Raw genomic sequence first — 14,691 nt, 5'->3', positions numbered from 1 at the left:
ATAATTTGAGAAAAGGATGAAGAGAGAGATTTAGGTGCTATTAACGGGTACAAAATGATAGCAGATGACTATGACAATGATGATGAAGGAATGGTAACCAACATGATGATAAAGGAGGAAGATGGAGAGATGATGAAAATAGGTGAAGAAAAAGATTAAATTAATATAATTCTGAATTATTGCAGTTAAATTCTTAGAATTAATATCAACTTATAATAATGTATAAAATTTAAATTTAAACTTTTGTCACTTTAATTTTATTTATTAACACGTTATCTGATTTAAAAAATCAATTTATTACTTTTAAGTAAAATAATCCGTTTATAATTTTTTTATAATAAAAGGACTTGATAAAAAATGTTCTATAGTCATATTACTATTTATATTTTTTTCTTTTTTATAATAATATAAATTATTAATATATATGAAAATTTATATAAATAAAAATATATTTTATGTGATTATGATCAGGCAAATTGTATGAGTATTACAAAATATTATATCAAATCAGTTACAAGAAATAATGTCTTAAGAATTTATTCATTTTGAATTATATGAATAGTACCTTTCGAATCATAAGAACCAAACGGTCTCGGTAGTTAAAAGGATGATTGTTATATTTAGAGATATCAAGTTCGAACACGATGTCTACAGGGATGTTTAAACATTCATTGTCAGATGATTGAGAAAATCTTTCAAATATATATATTATATTGTAATTACTTCAAACCAATCGAAATAAAAAATTCAACAAATTTTATGATGCATATTTAAATTGTTTATTATTAAATGATAACTAATTTATGAATTGGATCAAACCAGTTCAAATTATTGATGAGAAAAATATGATTGTCCGGTTATCCCTTGATTGATAGTAGTAATAATTCGGAGGTCTCTTACGGAAGCTGCTCTCAATCTAGCGTTGGGGGCAGCCTACTATCCTACCTCCCCTTACCCCATTATATATGGGAATAAGGGTTAACTAATTTTCACCTTTTTATCTTTTTAATTCATGTGCTATTTTTATGTTTTATTCTAATTTAAACTCTTATAAAATATGAATTTTGTTCTTTATAATTTTAATTTTCAATTCGATTGTATTTGATAAAATATTAAATATTAATTTATGATATGTATATGTATATGTAGGTGTAGGTCCTTCAAAAATAATTGTATTAAATAAATAAGATAATAATTGGTTCAAAAAAGTACCAATCCTTTTATACGCCTTCATGCATGCTAAGGTTAGGGCTGTAAATGAGACGAGACAGATCGCGAGCTACTCGAGATCGACTCGATCTTGGCTCGATAAATACTCGGATCGAATGGACTCAACTCGAGCTCGAACTCGACTCGAGTTCTTAATGAGCCGAAACGAGCTACTCGATACTCGACTCGAAAAACTCGTGAGCAGCTCGAAAAAATATTATATTATATTTTTAATTTTTTAAAATTACATTATTAAAAATACATTATTGATGAATAAAATATTCTTGAATTGAAAATGATTAAAAATTATTTTTATATTTATTTTAAATTAATAAAAAAATATTTATATAATGACAAATATTTAATATATTTCTAATGATAATATTTTAAATAACTAATTTTTAAAATTGTTGTTGTATTTTCAGGTTTCGGGTTCAAATATCATAAATATTAAGGGTTTGAGCATTTAATATCAATATACTATATTGTACTTACCTCATAAATCGGTACCAAGTCTATTAATTAATGTATTTGTAATGAACCTTAAACCCTAAAACCTAAACCCTAAATCCGATTATGTGATAGAGATTAAATTATGCACATGAAGGTAACATACAAATTATGCAAAATGATGTTATGTGACTCCTAAATAAATCATTCACGTACTTATACATAAACATATCAACATGCAAAATAAATATACACAACTTGTTGATTAAGACATGATTTTATCATATCTTAATGATGATTATCGACACCGTCATTGCTTTCAAACACTGACTCACCAACACAATATTTCAAGAGCTGACTTGACGACATAATGTAAACGGAGATTTGATGTACAAATACAACTAAAACGATGAGATCATATTTTATCATACCCTAGTCAAGAGGTTAACATCAATATCATACAATCACCATCGGTGTCAAAATATTCGTATTTTACTCTTCTTTATTCTCATGGAAATATTTTCTTTGAAATTCACTCAAAATCGATGAAAATTCATTTAAAATTTTGATATACTAATACTTCGATCCATTCTAATGATTGTCCAACAATACTAATTTTGATAATTTCAAAATTTTAAGACTCGGTTCATTATTATCCTACTTTGGTTCATCTTTGTTATCTCCCGATGAATATATATTGATATCTAAGTGAAGAGAAAGGGAAAAGAAGAAGAAGCTTGTTATTCAGCTCATCAAGTAAAGAAGAAGAAGAAGAAGAAGAATAAGAAGAGCAAGGGGAAAGAATGGTCATTTACATAATTTCAGGTCAAAACCCCTCAAAAACCTCTTGAAGCTAAATAGCTATGGTGGAAAATCCAAATACAGCCAAGCCAAGTAGGGAAAAATTAAACGTGGTGAGCTCCACGAAAAAAATATAGTTACTAAACACATGGAAACCCTCCTTTGCTTCAAAACCTTGATCATCCGAGCTATTGAATATAATTGCAGGTCACTGGTTATTGTTTCTCTCTTTAAGGTTTGAGAAAAAAAACACCAACAAATATAAACTATATAAAATCATCACTGATCCAAAAAAAATATGTAAAAATCTTGTTTTGCAGTTGTTCATATCAGATGAACTTAAGTAAAGCCAGTTGTAGGCATTTCACGAGATCCTTCACTGTCATCGAAAACTCAGCTTCCATCTGCAGACGACGAGTCGACGATAATAAGTTAATTACCATGGAATATTCGAGGTTTAAGTCAAGGGTTTTAACCTGTAAATCGTACAATACCTGAGCAACAATGGTTATGTCAAGAGTGGCTTGTCCGAAAGGCAATACATTGGTATTGAGCACAGAGAGATGAAGCTTTTCGACTTCGTTTAGGGGGATGCCAGTTGGTCATGCGAGTTGATATCCCACATCGGTGGTGTTTGGGGAATAAGGGGTAAAGTGTGTGTATAAAAGGGGATGAGTTTCAGCAAATGAAAATTAACCCGTTTTCGAGCTTGAATCGAGCTTGAAACGAGCTTAAAATCGAGCTTTTTAATCGAGCTTCTCAATCGAGCTTGCATCGAGTTTTTCAATCGAGCTCAAAATCTAGCTTGAGTCTCGAGCTTGAATCGAGCTCTTAATTTTTTTTTTGAGTTCGAGCCTTTTCGAGTTCGAGTCGAGTTTCAATATTTTCTTTCGAGTTCGAGTCGAGCTTGAAAATTGTAGGCTCGCGAGTTTTCGAGTCGAGTCGAGCTTACATATAAAGTTTTCGAGTTCGAGTCGAGCTCGGCAATACTCGAGCTCGACTCGGCTCGTTTACACCCATAGCTAGGGCTACTATGTTAATTAATTTTTGTTTTAACTTTTTTTTATTAATAATTGGTTCAAATATTTTTTTTATAACCATCGATTTCTGATTTATTAATCGACTAATCTGAATTGAGTACTGCAAAAGCAATAGCGACCTTTCCAATCTAATTTGTTCCCTTAGCAAACGTCAGGAGTTGAAATTAATTTGGCGAAAAGAATTAATCAACTAAAATTAATATTTTTAATGATTTTATTTTTAAATAGACTTGTTTAAAATTAAGGGTCGAGTTATCTATTCTATATTTAGAAGAGTTTGGACAGATAAATATTATTTTTGAACAATGGGCTTGGACAAAAAGTTTAGACCAATTTAAAATAAAGTTTGGGTTTAAACTTCACCATTCAAAGTCAAAGCCCGATCTATATTAAAAATTTATAATTTATTATATTATATTATTTTAAAATATATATTATACAATTTATAGAATATAAAAATTGAATTTATAATATATAATGTTATAATCTAAGTATTAAAATGATATTAAATTATTCATGTATAAAAGAATAAAAATTAAACAAATTTAATGAAATATAAATTATAAAAAAATGTTAATTAATTTTAAAAATAAAAAAATATTATTAGACAAACTAAAAATGAATCTGGATTAACCATCTACAAATATGAGTGAACTTGAAAAATAATTTGATTCATATTTTTGAGATTGGCATAGATAATAAAATTTATTATTACATATTTAAAAAGTTGGTTCGAATCTGGTTCAACTCATACACACTTTTATTTTAAGAAATTTTAGATAGTTAAATAGATCATAAAAATAAAATTAATTTGATAAAAATCATATAAAAATGATAAATAGATTAAAATGCACGTATGACTTAATGTGTTTTTTTACATATAAATTTTATTTAATTTCTTTTAATATTGTTATCTTCTAAAGATAATATTTTAAGTATACTAATTAAATTTTATAATTTAAATTCAATACTGTTTTTCAATTTATTAAACTTAACACCTACTATTTAAATTTATAAATATTTTTTAAAATAATAAAGAAGATTAAACATATATAAATATAATAAAATGAAAATATTTATTCAAAATTTTAAATTATATGGATTAATTATAATACAGTATTCTTAATTAATTTTTTATTTTTTAAAATTATTCATGTGACACATAAAAAGATTATAATTGAAAAATATATATATAATATGAATATATGGTATATCATTACGTAAACGATTAATCCCTTATTCATTTTCCTTTAATTCCCCTTTCTTTTACTAATTTAAATCCAAAAATAGGAGTATGGGCAAAAATGGCATCGAAATTGATCCACAGACACAGTGGTTCACTGATGCTTTATGTTGAGTGCGAAATGGGCTCCACTAACGAAAAGAGCCCATTTGATTTGATCATTACCCCCTTCTAACTATACCGGTGGTTTCTTATACTTTTAATCTATTTTGATTTGAGTCATTGATTTAAAATTATAGTTTTGATCCTTCAAGTGTTAACTCCCATTAATTCATTAATAAAAGTTTAAACGGATAATTAAAAAATAAAAGTCAATACATGTGTCCTCCTCTTCCTCTACCAAAAGAATGGTGTTTTAGATATGTCATCAACGTTAATATTTAACGGTTCTTTAGTAAATTGAAATCAAAACTAAAATTAGTACTGTAAGTAAAATAATTAAAAATTGAATGGTATAATCAATATATCGTCTAAACTTTAGTGTTATCCGGTACAATTTATTTTAATGTAAGGAGAGAAATATAAATAAATAAATAAATTGAAGAAGAACAATGGCACTTGAATTTGAAAAGAAAAAGAAATAAAATAAAGTAGTGGTTTAAAAATGGGGGACAAAATGGTGCTCCAATGCGGGGAGACATGGTAAAAAAAAAGGGTTATTAATTCTAATTCAAACTGCAAGTGGTGTGGTGGTCCAAATTAACTTGACAAATGTAATTACTTTGTCTCCCTAAAGTTTTTACACACATCCAACTCAATCATCTAAACATTGCAATTAGTATATGGCGGCGGCATTGGAGTATGATGCAGAGGCGATGATGATAAGGTCTTCAAGTGGTGATGAATGCTCGTTTCCAAGGTTGAAGATCGAAGAAGCTAAAGTTGCATTTGTTTGCAAAAATTAGATGCTATTTTCCTTTCATTTTCATAGACAAAGGAAAACAATTAACAAAACGTAAGTAGCTGAAAATTTTAAAATTACTTTTCAAAAATTATAACATGTAAAAGTTAATGTTTTTCTTTAACTTGATATAAAAATAAATATCTAAATAATTAAGTGTCTTGATCGTAATTGTCGTTAAAAATATCTCGTTAAATGACATATGTTGTATTATGGTACTTTTGAAGATTTTATTTTTTTTTTAAATTTAAAAAATAAATTATTATATTAAAAACAATATTTAAAAAAATCCACCAAAACCCCGACCCCCTCCCTCTGGCTCTCCCTCTCCCTCTCCACTCTCCCCTCCCCTCCCTCCTCCTCCCTCTCACTGTCACTCACTGTCTCAACCGTCTCCCTCTATCCAATATTAGTATTTGGTGATGACGACAAGAATGATTTTTCAAAGACTAGTGATGGTGGTTGTGTCATTGGTGGAAGTTCAATCAACTATAACGACGACAAATGATGGTGGTCGGATAGGTACAGAGATTGGAATAAATATTTTCAAAGTTTAGGGTTTTTTTTTAAGATTTTCAAAATTTTGGAGTTTTTTAAAGAAATTATATTTTAAGTTTTTATTTTAAATATTTTTTCTTTCTAAATCATCATATAACGTGACACATGCCATTTAACAGAACTTTTTATCGTCATTATAGTTGGGACACTTAAAGTGATAACGTTTGTAACGTTACACATCTTGATTGATAAAAAAATACTTTAAGCGCACAAATGAGAAAAACAGTATAGTTTGAACACTTATTTTTATATTAAGTAAAATTAGCTGACCCTATTCCCATATATAATGGGGTAAGGGGGAGGTAGGGTAGTAGGCTGCCCCCAACGCCATGTTAAGAGCAGCTTCCATGGAATACCTCTATTATAAATTGCCCTCAGTGAGTCTTGATCCCATTACCACAAGGTTAAGAGTTTGCGCTCTACCAACTGAGCTAGACGGACAATTCTTATTTTTATATTAAGTATTTCTTTAAAATATTTTTAAAATTGAAAAGTTTGAAAACAAATAATTTTAAATCTAATGAATTGACCTAGATTTAAATCTATATATACGTAAAAATAATATTTTTTCAATATTTTTTTATAAATTCAATTTTTAATTCTGATTAGAACACATAAAATCAAAGACGAAATTAGGATCAAATATTAAGAGGATCAAGTTACGTATTAATATTAAAAAATCCAAAGAGATAAAATCTAATTTTATTTAAATTTAAACTGATAAGAACTTAAAATGTTATTAGGCCAAAAATAAAATATTTAATTTAATTTTACGTGTTTTCTCTATAGGAATTTAGAAACAAAATATGATTTTCCCTTTTATTTAAAAACAAAATTTTATTTTATTTACAAAACTTTATGTCCAATTCTCCAAAATATTGGAAAATTAAAAAGAAAATATTTTTCAGAAATCAAATGAAGGCTAAAATCACTCCTATCCTTTTCGAATACTGCCACCGCTCAATTTTGTCACGATTGTGCTAGGTTGGTAGTAGCGGATTTAAATATTTTTTTAAAAGTAGGTACATATATTTTAAAAATATTTTTTTTTCATATGAGATAGATATAAATAAAATTTTATGAAAAACCCCAATAATAAAATAAACAATTAATTTAAATAAATTCATATTCCAAAATGGGCACGTGCCCATCGTAGACAACCTTGCATCCGCACTTAACATTAATTTATGAGATTTCAACTTTATCAGTATAAGCACAAAAAAACAACTTTAATGATTAAGAAATGTATTATTATTTATTACAGTTTGGACTCTTGTATTGAAATATTGGGTATGTAGGATATGAACGTTCATTATCAAAGAGTTAAGAGTCTTTAAACATATATTATCTTATACTCACCCCATATTTATATGAGAAAACTTTATCGGTCTATATTAGAGATGATCAAATTATTTTAATATATAAAATATAAAATATAATAAATAATAATAGAATTTGAATACACTAATATATTGCAAAAACACTTTGAGATCACTCATTATCTATCAACATCATGAAAATTTGCTCAACAGAAATCTTTCAAAATTCAAACCAAATAAGAAGTTTAGATTTAGATCTCAGATTCAAAATTTTGAAAGAAAAAACCTGACGGATGAAAATTGTAATCTATCATTGTCAAGTGTCAATAGATGATTAATAATACTGTATTAATTATTTTTTAAAAATCTTAAAAAATTCTGGTTTACCGAACGTTAACATTCATCCATTTATAGCATAGCATAATAAGAAAAAAAGTATATGTAATGGAATATTATTCTTTATAATTCAGTAAAAAATATACAATCTTAAACGCCAATTCTTTTATAATAATAATAGTTTAAAAAGTCTAATTGAATTGTTTATATAGTACAGTAGTCTCTCTCTTATTCATTGGTCTCACGGGAGAAATGAGAAGAGATTAAAAATCCGAGGACTGGAATAATTATGATGTGCTGTAGTTTAATTTAATGTTAATTTAAGATGATTTTTAATTTAAAATATTATTTTGTTCGATCCAAAAATTATATAAATTTATAATATTTTTAGTTACAACCAAAAGTTATATTAAAGAGTATTTAAGACTTGTAACCGAAAATATTATAAAAAAAATATTTTCAATTGTAATTTTAAACCTAAAATGTTATGTTTTTAACAAAATTTTCGATTATAATTAATTTTGTCGTTTTAACTTTATATTAACGAGATGTGTGTTTTAAAATTTCTGGCAGGACTGTGTCTGCCTAAATACCCTTTACCAAACTGAGATTTTTTGCAGAAAGAGTGGTAGAGCCGTAAATAAGTATATAGGAAACCGAATCTTCTTTTCTTCTTCAGACCTTTATAACCAAACTGTAACCAACCCATTCGCTTTAATGTCTTGTAAATTTATAAAGGATGAAGAAAAACATATCAATTCTTTACTTCTTAAAACAATTTGAACCCGAGATTAATTGTATATTATTTGTTTAAATATCAAATAAAATATTGCAGTCATGGAGAGTGTATAATTCTTTTGGAATAATAATAAAAAAGCATAATGTTAAAAAATGATCGAATAATTATTTTAGGGTTTTTTGGGAATATTTTGACTCTAAATATTTTATTTTAAAATAAAAAGACTCATCAATAGATGAAACTGATAGTTAATAAATCATGAACGCTCTAAATTAGGATTATTTTTATCTTAAAATGGAAATTTAAGGATCAAAATGCTTCAAAAAAGAATCAGGGTTAAAAAAACTATTAGATCAGACGTTAGGAGTTTTTTTTGTCCTGAAATAAAACGTCAGGCCAAAATACTTCAAAAAATAATAATATAGGCTAAAATAATCATTTTAATAAATATTAATGACTAATTTTGACATTACGCCTAATAAAAAATATTCTTAACATTTAATTAAGTAGTTATTTTTTATCTTTACCCTTTTTGTAGGGATGGCAGAATGACCCGAACCCGATGGGGAAACCCGAAACCCGGTCAAGTTCGGGTCGGGTCGGATTTGAATGATATCGGGTCAGGTCGAGTATCAGGGATTTTTTCGGGTCGGGCTTGGGGACTGGGCAAGGTATAATATTTTATATTATATTATATATATATATTTTTATATTTTCTTATATTAATTATATATATAATATTTTCGGGTTCGGGTTCAGGTTCAGGTTTGAGTATAATATTTCGGATCGGGTTCGGGGACGGGGCAAAAAAAATCCCCGATGGGGCACCCCGATAAAAAATCCGACGGGGATCGAGTTGGGGTCGAGGATGAGGAAATTATTATGTGAAAAGAAATTGTTAGTCAACAGACAATCAATATTTCTAAATATTCTTTTAACCGTAAGTTAAAATATATTAGGCATTTTAAAAAATAAAGGTTTAAATAATTATTTAACTAAATATTATAAATTTTTTATTTTAAATAAAAGTTGTAATCAAAATATTAAAATAATAAAATCAGAAATAACTATTTATATATTAAGAGTATTATTTCCATTATGATTTTTTTTTAAGAAAGTGAGTAATATAGTTTTCATTTGTATACTCATTGCTCCACAAAGTTGGAGAGAGAAATCCTTATATAATTAGTGAGGTTTGAGAGAGTGAAACCGGCGCTTCTTTTTGAATTTGAGAAGCTGAGAATGAGTTTCTTCTTGTTTATTATTTTAATGAATTTTGTCTGTAATTCTTTGTTTTCCTTACCAATTAATCATATATTTAAAAAACATGTTACCTATCTGTGCACCTTACTGTTTTGTCTTTATAACGGTAGAGCTTCACGAGGTTCTGTCAGATTTTCGTTTCAAAACTAAAATCCAAGCTTTTATGCCTTTTGTTTTCTTCATTTAAATGTTCTTCCTCCCCACTGTTTATCTACTTGCAAACTGAAAATATTCCCGCATCGAAAAGGAACCCATTTTGATACTCTTGTTTCTCTGTGAAAGAAATGGGGAAGACTACACGGTGGCTTAAGACGGTGTTGGGCATGAAAAAAGACAAGGAGAAAGAGAAAGAACAAAACCCATCAGTTCTACAGGACAAGAGTGACAAGAAACGATGGAGTTTTGCCAAGTCCGGCAAAGGTGTTGAAGCGAATTATCAAATTCCATTCAATATCGGAAATGATTTTCCCTCCACGGATGCTGCTTGGCTGACGTTCTTCCAGAAAACCCAGAACGAGCATGCATTCGCGTTGGCTGCTGCCACTGCCGCGGCGGCTGATGCAGCAATGATGGCAGCTCAAGCGGCGGCCACCGTGGTTAGACTGACTAGCAATGCTAGAGCAGCTTTCTACGGCGGAGGGAAAGACAAATGGGCTGCTGTTAAAATTCAAACTGTGTTTAGAGGCTATTTGGTAAGTATTTTATTTGTATGAATTATTATGGGATATTTTTTTCGTATAATTATTCGTATTCGATTTATGGTAGATCAATTTAAATCGAGTTATGATGGTTCATTTTGTTAAACTCTAGTTTGCTTATACTTTTTAGTCTCGGAAAGCACTTAGAGCATTGAAAGGACTTGTTAGACTGCAAGCTCTTGTTAGAGGTTATCTTGTAAGGAAGAGAGCCGCCGCTACTCTCCACAGTATGCAAGCTCTTATCCGAGCACAATCGGAGGTTCGATCTCGACGATTACGTCGCTCCTTCAACAAGGAGAATCAATACCATGCCGAAAATGGGCCATGGAAATCGATTGTGAGTAGCATTGTCCCAACACATTTATTCTAGTGTGTTGTTTAGTAGTTTTGATTGATTGTTTTTTCATTTCATTTTCAGGAAAGAATTAATGAACAAAGAAGTGAATTCAGAGCAAAAGATTTTCTAGATCAGTTGATATAAATGCATACGACGACCCCCCGAAAATAGTCGAAATCGATACGTTCAAGCCACGATCAAGGTCTCACCGGTTCAACGTCCGTTATCCGAATGTGGGGATGACTTGACTTACCTAACGATCTCATCACCTCTTCACGTGCGGATCCAGCCCGAACATCGTTACACCATTGCCAAAATTTTAATGATTTTGAGTGGTTCTTCCCGGCGGTGACGAATGTAGGTTTGCTAGTGCTCACAATACTCCTCGTTTTGCCAATGCAACTCGGTCCGATGCTCCTACGACACCGGCTAAGAGTGTGTGTGGAGACGGGTATTTTAGGCCGTATTCGGACTTCCCGAACTATATGACAAACACGCAGTCGTTAAAGCCAAATTAAGATCTTACAGTGCCCCAAAGCAAAGGCCGGAATCAGGAGCAAAGAAGAGGCTTTCGCTAGATGAAATAATGGCTGCAAGAAACAGCATGAGTGGTGTAAGAATGAACAAGTCATGTTACCAAGTTCATGAATGTTTGAAAATTTGAAAACTTCAAAACAAGTTTTTTTTTTAATTTGATTTTGTTATGAACAATCTACTGCTTTAGGATCATAGAAGTGAGTGGTAATGTATTCTTTCAAAGAGTTTTTTTGTTTTCTAGTCTCTCCTTTGCTAATAAAAATGGGAGCTTTCTATTTCCTTTCAATTTGATTATTATGTCTAAAAAATATTGGTTAAAAATTTTAGTTTCGTTTCCTAAAACATATTTGAAGACAAGAAATCATAAAGAACGTTTCTACAATCAATCTTTGAGTTAGAAAAAGTAACCGATTTTTTAGAAAAAGTTTGATTCGGTTAACGGTTAAAGAAAAAATCGATTAATTTGGTTAATGAAAAATTTGGTTTGATTGGTAACCAAATTAACCGAATGAACACTCCTAGTTAGTGCCCTATACCACCACATCAACACCGTAAAATGCTACGTCAGTATCATAACGGTTAATGATTGAAATTGTTGGTCAAATGATCACATTAAAATATTTTTCTAAGTTGAATGGTCACATTGTGTGCAAAAGTAATTCGAAGGTCATATTGATTTTTTTAAAAGTACAAGAACATTAAGTACCTTTTTATCTTTTTTATTTTCTATTAAAAATTATTTTATCACTTAAAGTTTTATAAATTCATACGCTTTTCAAATTTTAAAATTTCACTAGATAACATAAAATTTTGCTTTCTATCTCTAACTATATATATACATTCATAATAACACTAACCAATTCATACGTGATAACTGTTTGTTGGGATTTAATTTGAGCATTTCTTAAATTCATGATTTAAACTAGTTGAAACAAGAACATAGTACTCAAGTATGTTGTCGTGTTTTAATAGCTTTCAGAACAAAGATGGTTTCTTAGATCTTAAGACATGTTTTTTGTGCAACTTTTTTTGTCAATCATTTAATTTTTATAGGAAAAACTACTTTAGAAACACATAATTTTAATCGTTGACGTTTATATTATTAAATTTTTAATTTTATTAATTATAGCATTAAACTTTAATTTTATATTTAATTATAGTACTCCCCTATTAAGTCACTAACAATTGTTGACATGACATGTCGCACTAAAACAATATTATTTTGGTACGTCTATTTGGATGTCTAAAAAGATACCGTTTTGGATATTGAAATTTAGAATATATTGATTTTCTTACTAAATTTTTAAACAATATTTTTTTGACATTGAACTTTTCGATCGTCGTCAACAGCCAATCATTACCCATCACCAATCGTCTTTCACGGTAAAATTGATATCAAAATATTCGTATTTCATTCCTCATTCTTCTCACATGATTAGTTTTTCACGAAACTCACTCAAAATTGACGAAATTAAACAAAAGAAATTATCATTTTTTTAGATATTTAAAAACTTTTTTAGGTTTACTAGATTTGGGGTATTTGTTCGAAAACCTAAAAGGTAAAAACATTATTTAGAAACAACAAACTTCATAATTAACTTCATCGAACAGTAATTAAAAAAGATATCAAAGTATTAATATACCAAACTTTTGAATGAATTTTCGTGAAACATAAAATTCAAAACTACATACAACACAATAATATTTAGAAAAAACAAACAACAAACCCTCAAAATTAACCTCATTGAACATGAATTTTCGTCAAACTTTTGAATATTATTTCTGATTCTAAAAGTATTTTTGACCCCTGAAATAATGTTAGTAGAGGCTTAAGTTAAGAATTATTTATTAGTTAGTAAATGCAATTTAATTAGGTGATTAACCAAAGCTTGTTAAGCCAATACATTTGAAATGATGAGATAGTACGAGCACAACAGAGAGCACGTGGAGTGACCAAGAAAATCTAGTGAGTCTAAAGGCTAAGCATTTTTTAACCAATAAAGGCCAAGTTGTATGGGAAAGAACACACATATATTAGCATCACAATTATTATTATTTTATTTTAATTATCTAATTATTTTTTTAAATCATATATAGTGTATGTTTCGATCATCCGTTATTAAAAGATTAGTAGAATTGTTGACGTGATTATTTTTAAAAAAATCTCAATGATGATATAATATTATCTTATATTAACACATCAATATCACCGATAAAAATTAACAAAATAATTAAGATATTACACATATAGTTTAACGATATATATATATATATATATATATAAGGCAATTTTATATTAAACCCCCATTAAATAATTATTTGGAGAAATGTCCCCTCAGGCGATTATTTAGAAAAATACCCCCAAAACTGGTAAACGATAAATTGACAATTTTTCCACCTAACAGCCCACATCTCAGCTTGTATAGGCATGTTCGAGTCTTATTTTCAGGGTGTAACTATAAAATTTTTGTAACTTATAAGAGAAAATGTGAAGAATTGCAACTTGTCTTTAATTTGAGCCTAGTATCGACACATTTGAGACATACTAACCAGGATAAAAATTGGCCTGAAAATGAATCGAAAGTATGATTTTGTTCATCAAGTGTAAGACAAAATGACTTCATAGCCATGTTTGACTCTTATTATCGGGTTGTAAATAGCAAATTTTTCGTAATTTATAAGCATAGAGGCCTAGTATTACAAATTTTCTTTAAGTTGAACCTAATATCGCCACATTCGAGACATTCTAAATGGGTAAAAAAGGCCCTGAAAATGATTAGGAAGAATGCTTTTGTTCATCAAAAGGCAAAATGGCTTCATAGGCATGTTAGAGTGTTATTTTCATGTTGTAAATAGTAGATTTTTCGTAATTTATAAGTTTAGAGACCTAATATTGCAACTTTTCTTTATGTTTAGCCAAATATCGTTACATTCGAGATATTCTAAGCTTAGAGGTAATCTGCGCAAAGACTTCTAATTCAATAAATTTGGCCAATTTCAATTTCAATTTACCATCAGTTTGTTTCATAACTTTAATTTTGACCGCATATTCTAATTTGGAGACGGAAATTCCCACATGTTATACGATCTTCCATTTGGATTTCAACTATTGATAAAGTAATCATATTTTCTTCATTTAACTGAGAACTTAATTTAACCATTTTTTTTGCTAAAAGGCGTGAATTCAAATAAAAAAAAATCTCTTGGACAAACTTCAGGACCCGATGGTCTTGTAATAGAAGAGACATTTGGCGATAAAT

General features: G+C 28.8%; 1 pseudogene; it reads left to right on the top strand.

Annotated features, from left to right (window-relative positions):
* Positions 1-9,967: 9,967 nt before the first annotated feature.
* LOC120217845 lies at positions 9,968-11,588 on the top strand (annotated as a pseudogene).
* Positions 11,589-14,691: the final 3,103 nt, after the last annotated feature.

This window comes from Hibiscus syriacus, unplaced genomic scaffold (genome assembly GCF_006381635.1).
Source record: "Hibiscus syriacus cultivar Baekdansim isolate YM2019G1 unplaced genomic scaffold, ASM638163v2 tig00110190_pilon, whole genome shotgun sequence".
Classification (NCBI taxonomy): domain Eukaryota; kingdom Viridiplantae; phylum Streptophyta; class Magnoliopsida; order Malvales; family Malvaceae; genus Hibiscus; species Hibiscus syriacus.
This window is presented reverse-complemented; position numbering and strand designations above follow the sequence as displayed.